A 14,519-nucleotide genomic window follows, 5' to 3' on the forward strand; every position below is an offset into this window, starting at 1 on the left:
ACCTGAAAGTGAGATGACAAAGGCTGGCTACCATATAATTTCTGAAAAAATGAAACCCCTGATACTATCCTAGTGACTGACGAAGGGGCTAAATTTCTTTTAAACAAACTATCCACAAAAAGCAACCCATAACTTAAATCATCCCCATTAACACTGACCACAACTGAATTAACAAATTTCAACCAATCCTGCCATGCAGCAGCATACGCTGCCCATGTTCTTGGGGCCAAAGAATGTTTGATTGAATCACATATCAGTCCCATATCAACTCCCATAGGTGACGAGGGCACGGACTCCCTTCCATCTCCGCTTCTGGAGCTAGATCCCGAAACTTCAAAAACTGAAAACGAGATAAAGCATCAGCTAAAACATTAGATGAACCCACCACATACTTGGCTTTTATCCAAATATTATACTGCATACAAAAAAGTACTAAGTGTCTCAACAATTTGACTACTACATCACATTTTGAAGAAAGCGTATTTATCGCAAAACAAACCCCTTTATTGTCTGAGTGTAATAATATCCTTTTATTCCTAAAATCACAACCCCATAACACAACTGCTACAATCACTGGAAAAAGTTCCAACAGTACAATATTTATTGTCAGACCATTGAGCACCCATGATGACGGCCACTTCTCTGCAGACCATTTACCATTCCAAAATGCCCCATAGCCACAGCTTCCAGCTGCGTCCGTAAACAGGCCCAAGGCATCAGATTCAACAAATTCTTCCTGCCAACAACTAGCACCATTAAAGTCCTGTAGAAATTCAAGCCAAATAGACATATCCTCCTTTAAACATTTCGTCAATCTGATATGAGCAGTTGGAGACACTAAACCCCTGGTAGAAAAATAAAGCCGTCTACAAAAAACCCGTCCTATAGGAATAACTCTACTAGCAAAATTCAAATACCCTAACAACGATTGCATTTCTTTCAAACTACATTTTTTCCTATCCAACAACAAAACTAATAAGGACCTAATCTTGCCTATTTTCTCAGCCGGCAGCCTAAAAACCATATTCTCAGCATCAATAACTATCCCCAAAAATTCCAAACATACACAAGGAAGAACCGTTTTCTCTGCTGCTACAGGAATGCCAAAACAAGAACAAATATCTAAAAATCTACCCAACAAATCCGACCAAAGGTTAGGATCAGGAAAACCAATAAACAAGAAATCATCTAGGTAGTGTAACACCCCCCCTTTCTAACATCAAACTCAACTACCCAATGAATAAATGACGAAAAGGCCTCAAAATAATAGCAAGACAAAGAAAACCCCATTGAGAGACATTTATCAAAATAAAAATAACCATCAAAATGAAAACCTAATGAATTAAAACCTGATGGCAAAACTGGCAATAAACGAAAAGCGGACTTAATGTCCGCCTTTGCTAATAGTGCTCCCTTACCAAAAGACCGTAACAATGCCAATGCGTTATCAAAGGAGGCATAGACTACTGAGACCTTAGATTTATCTACCATATCATTCAAGGAGTTTTTATCAGGATAGGACAGGTGATTAATAATCCTAAAATCCCCAGCCTCCTTCTTTGACACAACGCCCAAAGGAGAAAGCCTAAAGTTCTGAAAAGGAGGCTCTAAAAACGGACCAGCGATCCTATTCAAATCAAGCTCTTTCTGCAACTTATTTCTAACAACCTCTTTATGTAACGATACTGATTTGAAATTTTCCACCCAGCAGCAACCAACCCCCAGGAACTGAGGCACCTCAAAAACATACTGGAATCCTTTAAAAAGCAACTCAGCTTTCTGACGATCTGGGTAATGGACGAGCCACGGTTGCATTTCTGCTAACCTCACAGGACTCAATGCTTTTTGAAACAAGCTCCCTGGTACTTGGTTGCTGCTGGCCGGACTGTGAGTTCCTTTTAAAACAGTGAGACATGGGGTGGGTCCCACCACAAAAGGAACACTTATGCTTAAAACGACAGTTACTAAACCATTTGCAAGTGGCCTCGTTAAAGGCAAAACACACCCCTTTTCTCATATTGGTCTGTGAAAGATTAAATGATTTAACCAGAGCTGATTTCTGGGGCAACATCAAATTCACCCACAGACCAATATCCTTCGTCCCCCATTTAAGAGACGGATGCACCGCTAGCTTTTGACGGAATGTCTCGTCATACTGGAACCACGCCATTCCACCAAAATTCCGGTATGCCTCAATAATTATGTCCAGATGCTGAAAGAGACCTGAACAAAGCTCCGGATGCTTCTCCCCTAGAGCTGCAGAATAAATACAAAAGGCCTGTAGCCAATTATTAAAAGACCTGGGGAGAAAACGTTTCCTTTCCTCATCCACTCTATCCTCTTTTTTAACAACCTGATCTTTGGCAGACGGCAATAATGACATTAACTCCACATATTCCAACCGCCACACACGCTCTTTAACATTACTACTCAGATGAAATCCCAGCGGTGAAACCTCACAAGCCAGCGCTTCCTTAAAACAAGTCTCTCTCACTCCAGCACCTTTTTCAATATTAGGTAACACACTGGCACAATCAACACTAGGCACTTTAGCCTCATCAGATTTAGAGCTCCAGACATCTGAAGCTGAATTAACCTTTTGCCTGCCAGTGACCTCCACTAGCAGCTTAAAGGGGTTGTCCGAGATTGGGGACATTTGTCTATTAGTAATCTAATAACATAAACATTACAAACATGGATGTGGTACCTTTAGAGCATATTGCTGAAGCCCTGTTTTCCTGGTTTCAATTCATGGCCGGAAGTGAGTATTTTCTTATCTTCAGTGATGTACCGGGTCCCTGGCAGGCAAGCAAAGCTTCCTCTTCCTCTGCTCACGGAGCCCGGTGACGTCACTGGCAGTCTAGATGATAATGCAGAGAGGTTGGAGGGGCGGTTACTTGTCCAATCAGCATCGCGCTAAGCCCCGCCCCCATCACGCTAAGTCCCGCCCCCAGTCAGTGACGTCACTGGCAGTCTAGGTGATAATGCAGAGGTTGGAGGGGCGGTTACTTATCCGGCCGACATCGTGCTAAGCCCCGCCCCCAGTCGGTGACGTCACCGGGCCTTCAGCATTACAATGAATGGAGGAGGATTACTATACTTGTTAGCATAGAAAACTCCTCCCATCAGAATTACTAGCTAATGGGGCAGAAGGCTTTAGAAAGGAGGAATTCCTTTCACAACAGGATGACATGGCCATGCTAATTGCATATATTGCATTTAGACAATGGCATGTTGATTGTGTAAAAAAAAAAAAAGAGATAAAACAATGGCTCAGTTGAAAGAAAAGGTAATATTAGTGTAATTTTTTTTTTTTTGTTGATTTGAAATAAACAGATAATCCTATTTATGTAATGGGGCTGCTTTTGTCTAGTTTAAAATATTTTTTTTAGCCCCGTACTAGTGTTTTGGAATGAATCTTTTTTGCACATTCTCCTTTTGGAGCTGCAGTGTGTGCATTTCCCTTTCCTGTGGTTATACATCGGTTTCAACTGGTCAGTATATAAGGCTTACCTTGAGAGATATATCTATCTATCTATCTATAAAAGTGTGCCCCTTACAGTGACGGTGTCCGGTATGTTTATGGATGCATGTGGAAGTGTGCCCCTTACAGTGTGACAGTGTCCGGTATGTTTATGGATGCATGTGGAAGTGTGCCCCTTACAGTGTGACAGTGTCAGGTATGTTTATGGATGCATGTGGAAGTGTGCCCCTTACAGTGTGACAGTGTCAGGTATGTTTATGGATGCATGTGGGAGCGTGCCCCTTACAGTGTGACGGTATCCGGTATGTTTATGGATGCATGTGGGAGCGTGCCCCTTACAGTGTGATGGTGTCCGATTGTCTCTAAGCACTGCAAACACTGAGCACATGACAGATGCCAGAGATAGAGTAAGGAGAAGTTTATGGGTGTACATATGGGGGAGGAATATGAGGCAAGAGGATAAATGTGTATGAGGGGGGCGGATCGAAGGAGGAGTGGAGGCTGTGCAGGATTCATGAATATGTATGAGGGGGGCGGGTGCAGGGACACGATGTTAGACAGGAGAAATCAGCAGATGCTGCCCTGCACTGGGACCCACAATGCAGTGCGGCAGGAAGTGAAGAAACAGATAAACAGATATGTAAACAATGTGTTCAGGGCTGTAGGAGCCATGCTCCAGTGTAAAAGACACCTCAAACCACCTTGGGAACATAGACTCGGCTACTAAAGGTGAGAAAGATGTTTTAAAAAAAATTAAGTTTGATCCCGGACAACCCCTTTAACCAAACCAGCTACCAATGCTGAATCAGACGTAGACAAGACATTGAGATTCTCACCAACAGGGCGTCCCTCCTGGACTGGACCAGAGGCTGCAGTTGACTGTTGTGGGGGTCTTCTAGAGGGTCCTGGAGACAGCTCGACCACAGGAGGTGGGAGCCTCTCAACAGGGAGCCCTAATTCTTCCTGCAGAAAACCCTTAGCAGCACAAGCCTGTGCTGGCAGATTCCCACTGGCCGCTTGCTGATGACGTAAGCCAGGACTCGGCACCAGCTGATGACGAACCTCTGTCGCTTGTTGATGACGCTGCCCCCTGCTGGCGCCGGAACCTGCTGCACCGACCGGAAAGCCGTTCTGTCCTCTTGACTCGCCGCTCTTGGAGGACACTATCAGCCCTGCTGCTGCGCCGGCGACCTGCTTCTGGAGGGGGAGGAGTATAAGCGCTCCTAGCCTTGCGGGCTCTTTTGCGCGGCAGCGCCGACAACTCCTCCCCCCGGCACCGGGCGACTGAAGGCTCTTCCTCTCGCTGCTCCGGAACGGGTCCTCTTCCTTCTGGCTCCTTCCCCTCCTCAGCAGACAACAGGAAATCTCCCCCAGCAACAGGGCAGCAACCAATCAGCAGCTCCGCTCCAGTTGCCATCCAGAATCTCCAACTTAAACAGAACCAGCTCCAACCGGATTCAGCATCTTGAGGTAAAATTTCACCTGAAAAATAAGGCGGGAAGGGAAAGAAAAAGGGGGGAAAAGGGGGGGAGGTAGAGAACACCAACTGCCTAATAAACTTGCCATAGAATATGGGGTCATTGCCCCCATGTGTCCCCCAAGCTATACGCTCTAATTGAAATTAATTAAACACAAGTTTTTCTGATTTTTTTCCCACTGAACTACATATCAATCTACAAAGCTCCTCCTGCTTAATAACATGCTGCCTGTAGATTGCACTGCATTTTCAAGGTGAAAGGCTCCCTTTAAATGATAGATCCACTTTATAAAGAGACTTGAGAACTGTGCAGTGTAACCCTTGAATTTAGCTTTTTCACTCAAATTGAAAATATGGTCATTGGTATTTTGAGAATTTCCCACAGTATTTTCAACCTTGCCAGGGAAGTGGAAATGAACGTCTTCATAACATTCACATGTAGACATGTTATGTTCCTTCATTCATGGTCAAGCAAGCCAACAATCACCTGTTAGAATGCATTTTTGGTACAAATATATATTTTTTCAATCATTATTAGCAATCTCTATGGATAAAGGAGTGTTGGATGGTTGACAGCCAGTAATCTACATCATGTTTACCTTGAAAGAAAACAGTAACCAAATTTGGCTGTATTTTCCACAAGAATGGTTGCCTAAGAGGACCTGCACACAATCGCTGCAGAACAGGCGATCAGCAAGGGTGTGGGCTGTTGACCATTGCTATTCAGATATTGATGGCAAACATTTGGAGTGGAGAGGATTGCTCAGTGTTTGGCACATCTTTAAACATGACACCTTTTTCTATAACTGTTACTGTTAGTTTTTTACACCCCCCCCCCCCCCTACTGTATTATTTCACTTTTTTGTGAGTTTTAAAAAGTTGCATACATCTGGAGTGCACTTAATTAACATAGTTAGCCACTTTCACTTTCCCACCAACTATTCAAATGAAGAACCCAATATGTTTAGCTTGTGTTCTGTGACTAGTGTGAAGTATTCTTTTCACAGAAATATGCCATATGTACATTATGGATATGAAATGTTATGATAATAGGTACTGTAGTTTGTAAGGCTGAAAAATTATGTCCATCCAGTTCAGCCAATTATCCTGCTAAGTTGATCCAGAAGAAGTAAAAAAAAACTGTTATGAGGTAAAAGCCAATTTCCTTCAACTTAGCAGAAAAAAATAGTTCCCTGGTAAACAGAAAATGAATAACACTTCTAAATAAATCTAGTAACTATACCCTGGCCGCTCTTGAACTCTTTTAGTGAGTTGACCATCACAACCTCCTGAGAGTTCCATAGTCTCACTGCTCTAACAATAAGGGTATGGCCAGACGTAGCCGGCCCTCTGCAATTTTCCTGCAGCTGAAAATATATAAAGGATTGGGCGAAAAAACACTGTTGCAAAAAATACCCCAAAACCCACAGCAACAGTTAACCTGCTAATGATTGAAAACCCCTAGTGCAAGTTAAGTTAAATTGAGGATTTTCAAAACAGTGCATGGATGAGATTTCTAGAATTTTGTCTGCAGCAAGTCTAAGAGAAGCAAAGTGGAGGATAGGAGTGAAAGTGGCTCAGGCTGTTACAGTTAATCAAAGACGTTTTCCTCACACCATTGCTCCCTAGGGCCATGCAGTGAAAGTAGGGCACACCTTTTCCCCCACAGCACACCCTAGTTCTGGGGCTCCTGCCTGATGGTATTTGAGGTGCCATGATGTTGAGTGTATGGGTGCAAGGCATGACGTGTAGAGTGCAATGGCTGATGTATAGTGCAGAAGTCAGTAACCAGCAGAATAAACATCTGTCTTTACTGAAGTGCAAAATAGGAGTTGTAGTGCATTCAGCAATAGTAAAACATAGTCCAGCTGTACACAGCGCAGTTTTTCTCAGATAACAATGTACGTGTCACGGGGGAAACAAGTGAACCTTAAATTCCACCCACAACTCTGTCCCTTCCTACTTGTATAACCACCCTAAGTGGCGGACCACAACTGTTCGACGGTTCTTGCTTATTTATATGTTGGGGCTTTCCAAGGAAAGGTAGAGGGAAAAAACAATGAACAAAGCAGAAGGCGGGCACACAAATACTGAGAAAAACCCACAACCAAAGTACTCACAGTCAAACATTCTGGATCAAAACCAAAAGAGAACGATGAAGCCAAATCAGAAAGCAGATCACTAAACAATACCAAGCCAAGGTCGCACACGAATGGTCAAGTCTAGTTCCAATTATGGGATCAAAAGGAAAGATGGTAGGGCACACCAATATTCGGTACTACACGGATAGTTAATATACCAATATTTTATTTTATTTTCTTAGTGATATACATTATTAATTAAACATTCATAAAAAATTATACTTTTAAAATAATAAGATAATAAAAACTATTAAATACAATAAAACACAATATGTATACAAATCTATAATTTTATATATATAAATATTTGCAATAGAGTTGCTGGTATTTTCCCCAAAATTGGTTGGGTGGTAATTAATGTCCTTCCAAGTGGGTTATTTAACCCAATCAGTGCCCCAGTAGATGGAGTGGGAAGTGAGTCCGCTGTTTAAATAGAGTCTTTTTGAATAGTCACTTGTATTGTTACAACTGTTGCGACTCAATAGTCGCTGCGCATATGTAAGCGCTACACTGTTGCTGCCTGTTAATAGAAAAGGAGCCGAAGCTATTGTACTCACAGTTTGTAGTGTAGTAATATCGGCTTTTACTGCGTCACAGGTGGCGTCCCACGTGGCACTGAAGAAGGAGTCGCAGTTAACTCCGAAACACGTTTGGTAACTATCCTATGGAACAGAGTACAACACCGGAGGACTGAAAGCGCTAAAGGAAAATAAAGAAGTAAGGGATCGGCGATTTTCTCTATCTTGAAAAAGCAAAGACAAGCCGGAAACCTGTGTATTGGGAGAGTCGGCCTTGTGGCAAGTCCACTCCTGCAAAATATCTGCTCAAATGCAGAAGGAATACATCATTGACTGACCTCCAACACAGTACGGCCATATAAGAACACTGAAGATCCCGAAGCCGCATCACCTTCACATGCTGTAACCTGTATAACAATTGCTTACCACACGTGGGACGCCACCTGTGACGCAGTAAAAGCCGATATTACTACACTACAAACTGTGAGTACAATAGCTTCGGCTCCTTTTCTATTAACAGGCAGCAACAGTGTAGCGCTTACATATGCGCAGCGACTATTGAGTCGCAACAGCTGTAACAATACAAGTGACTATTCAAAAAGACTCTATTTAAACAGCGGACTCACTTCCCACTCCATCTACTGGGGCACTGATTGGGTTAAATAACCCACTTGGAAGGACATTAATTACCACCCAACCAATTTTGGGGCAAATACCAGCAACTCTATTGCAAATATTTATATATATAAAATTATAGATTTGTATACATATTGTGTTTTATTGTATTTTATAGTTTTTATTATCTTATTATTTTAAAAGTATAATTTTTTATGTATGTTTAATTAATAGTGTATATCACTAAGAAAATAAAATAAAATATTGGTATATTGACTATCCGTGTAGTACCGAATATTGGTGTGCCCTACCATCTTTCCTTTTGATCCTATTATTACTTTTAGAGGATTGGGTGAATCCTCTCGATAGCTGCACCCATTTCCATTCTTGACTATACAGGTGAGCCCTCTCTGAATATTTATATTTTTACTAGTTCCAATTATGTCAGGTAATAGCGAGTCCAAGAACCAAGCCAGGGTGAAACCAGGAGATGCAAAAAGGCAAATAAGAATCCAAGAATCAAGGTCAAAAGGAGTAGCCAAAGTCAGCAGGTCAGAACAATCCACAATTCAAAGTACTGGCGAAGTATATAGAACCATTCACAGGCAATCTGTAACCAGCAAATTGCCTGTTTAAAGAGGCTCTGTCACTAGAATCAACCCTATTAAACCAGGCATACTGGCTTGTAGGGGTCATCGTGCTGATTAAAACTATACAGGGACGTGCACACATAGGGCTCAAAGGGGGCTTGAGCCCCTGCCCCCTTCTGCCTCTGCCCCTTTAAAGCCCTTACAGAACACCGGCACTACAGAGCGAACTGTGAGAGAGTGAGAGTTATGGGAGAAAGGACCTTACATGACATCATCACTATGTGACCAGTAACATAGCGATATTGTTGGTCACATGGCTATGAGGTAATCAAAGGTCCTTTCTTTCTTCCATGACTAAGTGTTGCTGCAGCTTGCAGGAGAAGGGTAGGTCAAGTGGGTTGACAGCGCTCTGCTATCACAGGCACTGGCTGACTGTCTGCAGAGTAGGAAGATCAGGGATGGCTGCTCAGCAGCATCTGTAGAGGGGAGAGAGTCTGTCTGGAGAGGTGGATGTGACTACTGGGGAGGGTCTGAGGATTGTATGCTGGAGAAGCTGTGTGGGATTTTATACTGGGGGGATGCTGTGTGGCATTATATACTTAAGGGATGCTGTGTGGGATTATATACTGGGGAGCTGCTGTATGAGATTATATACTGGGGATGGGGGGATGCTTTATGGGATTATATACTGGGGGGTTGCTGTGTGGGATTATATACTGGGGGGGCTGCTGTGTTGGATTATTTACTGGAGGGATGCTGTATGAGATTATATACTAAGGGGCTGCTGTGTGGGATTATATACTAAGGGGCTGCTGTGTGGGATTATATACTAAGGGGGGCTGCTGTATGAGATTATATACTGGGGGCTGCTGTATGAGATTATATACTGGGGTTCTTTATACTGTGGGGTGCTGTATACTGTGTGGTGCTATCCTGCTCTACTGTATACTGTGGGGTGCTGTATACTGGGTTATATACTGCTCTACTGTATACTGTGGGGTTCTGTATACTGTATACTGTGGGGGTGCTGTATATTGTGGGGTGCTGTAACTGGGTGCGCCGCAAGTCCACCCCCCCACCCCCCCCTCCACAGTGCCCGCCCTGGTAATATATTGTATATAATGTATATATTGTATATAATTTAAAGTCCAGGAACAAAACAAGTATGCAAAGGAACAATAGTTGTAGTGCTTTGGTCCTTTGCATACTGGGAGTGTAATGACATCACTCATTTTACCATGATATTTATGGTGAAACCCAAAAAGTTATATTTGTGGATTCTGTCGTGTTTACAATTACAGTATCAAAAAAATTAATGGAGAACAAGGTAGAACTTGGGGCCACAAGCAAGAAGCAGGGAGGAATCATGTGTTCACTTCAGATGAAAAAAAATGACGAATATTCTATATATTAGTTTTTTGAATATTCACAATTTTTTTTCCATCTGAAGTCATGATTCCTCCCTGCTTAAGTTGCTTGTACAAGCAAGAAGCAGGGTGGAATCATGTGTTCAGATGGAAAAAATTAAGAATATTCTAAAAAATGAATATATGCCACTATATTGAATATAGTGCTATATATTTGTTTTTTAGAAAATTTGTCATTTTTTTTCCATCTGCACTCATGAGTCCTCCCCGCTTAAGTTGCTTGTGGGCCAATGACTCATTGGCCCACAAGCAAGAAGCAGGGAGGAATCATGTGTTCAGATGGAAAAAATTATGAATATTCTAAAAACAAATATATAGTACTATATTCTATAGTGCTATATATTAGTTTTTGACCCACGCCTGTACTGAGCAATATTCGTATATTACACGATCATTACTTTGCCGATTTGAATATGATCCCTGCCGCTCATCACTACATGTAAATATCAGAAAAAATATATAAAGTAGTAGCACACCACTAAATGCATTAAGACTGAGTAAATAAGTAAATGTGTGAACAGGGTCAAATACATGACGCCAATAGTTACTGCAAAGCAGTGAAGAAGCTCTTAGCGCATATTTTTGATCAATAATATGTCGAGCCCACCTACCAGACGACAAGGTAGCTTCTTATCAGGTGGGACCTACTCTAACACGGAGGGTCCAGCTCCATTGTTACTCTGATTAAAAATACCAAGGGGTGGGGAATTGTCTGGGAGTGCCAAAGAGGATGCCTGGTCCTCTATAATATACATTAATCAAAAAACGGAACAGCACCTCCTGAGATAAATCGCAGGTGCAGGCTACCTGGCAATAATACAGCAAAAAAATATAAAGTAGCAGCCCACCACTAAATGCATTAAGACTGAGTAAATAAGTAAATGTGTGAACAGGGTCAAATACATGACGCCAATAGTTGCTGCAAAGCAGTAAATATCATATACACTATAGCTTCACCGTATTGAAATCTGCTCAGAAAGCTAATATACATATTACTGCTGTATTCATAGGCACAATGTATAATTATAAAGACACTAGTAATATGTGTTAGCTTATAAGCGTAGAAACATCACATATCTCTACGTGGTAATGCTACAGCTTAGTGGTTTAGTGGTTTAACCTGCATGTAGACATTCCAGGTTCACATCCCAGAAGACAAATACAATTCTTTTCTGTTATTATTATTATTTTTTATTCAAAGCCATATTAAAAGGTTATACATTAATACATAATATATAATCATATAATAATAAGGCCTTACTATATTGAAAAAAGTGTTTTGTTTTGTTGTTTGCTAAAACCTATTGCTGGTTTATCCACAGACACAATATGTGATTATAAAGAAGCCAGCAATATTTATTAGCTTTCTAAAAAAAAAAAAAACATTCTCCGTATAATAAGAACATAAGGCCAGATCTATCATTACACTTACATCTTACTCCACTTTTAAATATATCCAAAGTCACTTTTGGCTACGTCAGATTTATTAATGCTCCATTAATACTGTGATAAATGTGGTTTGATGGTAGCAGTTTATTCTTCAGTAAGTGGCTTTAAAAAAGTTGCACACCTTTAGAAAAAAGTTGCACGTCTTTACGGAAAAAGTTGCACGTTTTATTTAAATAGTGGCAATTAAATAATCACACGTTGGCATATGTTATAGATAAAAAGTTGCAGGTTTATAGGTTTCTGACAGAAAAGTCGCAAGATTTACTTCATTATCAGTTGTACCTGGGAGAGCATGGCAAACATGGACCCATCTTTGATGACATATCTTTTTGATAATGAAAAAAGAAGGAACAACTCCTTAGTGCTTCAGTGGGCTTTTGATCCTTTCCTCCATTCTGCACTGCATTTCCTGGATTGCAGTCCCTAGAAGAGAATGGGTCCATATCAGTGGTCTGTGGTGCACACAGCTGGTGCCTGCGTATTGTGGGTCTGCAATTTGCAAGCCGTAATACAGCCACGACCGAGGATGAAATATACATATTAACCTACATAATAATATATTATATAAAATGTATTGAATGTATTCATTTATTTATAATAATAGAGAATTATTAATGTTATACATTGTTTATCTTAATTTTAATAATTTTATTTAAGTTATTCTACAGGTTGCATCTAAACTATGATTCTTTATTTGGAAAAAAATGCAGATCGTCTTCCATTGGGTTCCATTGGGCCAAAAAAATGGAATATAGGCAAATATTGCTGTGCAAATCAACAGTTTAGGAATTGACAAGAGATCAATTTCAGATTTAAAGAAGAAATGGCATGATTGTCGTCGACTATGTAAAATAAAATACACAAAATGGTCAAGAAAACTGGAGGTGGACCATGCAATACTACTTGTTTGAATGACTTAGAGGAACTAATTGCTAACACCTATCGCAAAGAGCAAATAGCTGGTATAGGAAATATGGATACAATGGATTTGGAGTTTCAAGAAGGTATGTCTTAAAATTTTTCTTTAGAAAATGTATTTTAGTTTTCAAAACTTTTTAAATCATTAAGCCATAATTGAAAAAAAAAATTAAGATCACTATAATAAACATTGTTTAACAACTATTAATTAATTACATAAGCACATGATTTACTATACTATTCTGATATAATTTTTTTATGATTAAAAATTGTTTAAAAAAATCAGATTAAATATACTATATAAAAAAAGTATTTTAATTTTAGAAATTTTTTACACAAATGTAAAAAAAAAAAATATATCATTACATTTCTTTAGAAGCCCAATTAATGGATGACTGTGAAGATGAATTGGAAGTCTTTCTCTCGCAGCTGAAAATTTACTGCAAAAACGATTCTGTGAATATACATGAAGAGCACAATCCAGAACAATTAAATGTGGAAACCAACACAAGAAATGTATTAAATAGTTATATGAATGCCACACAAAAGTTTTATAATGATATCATTCAGATAAAAAGAGACATAGCAATGTCATTGCAAAATATAAGATAAGATTTGAATGTTGCACTTCATGGAATTTTTTGAGAAGTTTCTAAAATGTCTAACATAATGGAACAAAATTGTAAGTCTCTATTAAATCCAAGAACATGTGGTTCAAGTTCATCTACTTCCAGTTTATATGATGTTACAAATCTTACAGAAGAACCTCTTAACCTCAAGAGTCATTTTCAAGAGAACACAGTACACCACATTCTTCAAATTTGGATCTCATTGTTCCTCTTCTTAACAAAAAAAAATATACAAATGTAAATTCCTTTAATCAGAATTTCATTCCAAATATTATAAGTTTCTCTTGGAGGTGAAAAATGAATTATCCAAACCTCAAGAGTGTTATGGGAAAAAAAAGAAAATAGAAAAAATAGAAAAGTTAATATAACATAGTCTAGTTTAATACTTGTGGTAACATTTTCAGGTTTTCTTTTCCAACAGGAGAACAGCCTTCTTGATCCCCGCAGCTAGAAGTCCACAGTGCCGCCGGAAATATGCTCCTGCCCAATTCACTATAGTGGGGGACTGTACATAGGTATGGCTTCAGCACAGCAAACATGGCGAGAGGTGGCCGGACAAAAAAGGCAGCATCTGGTAGTTTTATTCCTGCCTCTTTTGTCATGTTTGCTGTGCTGCGGATATACCAGCCCGCATTATTGTGAATGGTACAGGATCGGACTTTAGGAGGCAAGTAGGACAAGTGGTACCACGGACCTGACAGGCTTTTCACCAAAAGCTTTTCAAAAATAGGCAAACTCAAGTGTGAAAGTAGACTTAGGCCACTTTCACACTAGTGGCAAGTGTGTCCAGCAGGTAAACAGCCTGCCGCATCCGTGCTGCTTCTAGTGCACGCTTACGGCTGGAAATCCATCCCTATTGACTATAATTAGGGCGGGCCTGAGTTCTAGCCGCAAACATGGCGAGAGTTGGCCAGAGTAAAATTGTGACATGTTGTAGCTCTGTCGGAACTATATAATCGGGCCAGAGCGGATTTCCTGCTGCAAGTGTGCACTAGCGACAGTACAGGTCTGGCAGGCTGTTCACCCACCAGAACAGCCTGCCGGACACCCGTGCCGCTACTGTGAAAGTCGGCTTAGTCAGGTTATTTAATTGTTTAGTTAGTTAGATTAACATATATAAATGTCAATTATATATTTTTTTATTTTATTTAATATCAATAATAAAAATAAAAAAATGACAAAATACTTTGGAAAATAAAATAGGGCAATAAAGAATAAAGAATAAACATACTTTATAAAATAAAATTTCTGTTTATTTCATTTTTTATAAT

The sequence above is a fragment of the Bufo gargarizans genome, chromosome 1 (genome assembly GCF_014858855.1).
Source record: "Bufo gargarizans isolate SCDJY-AF-19 chromosome 1, ASM1485885v1, whole genome shotgun sequence".
Classification (NCBI taxonomy): Eukaryota; Metazoa; Chordata; class Amphibia; order Anura; family Bufonidae; genus Bufo; species Bufo gargarizans.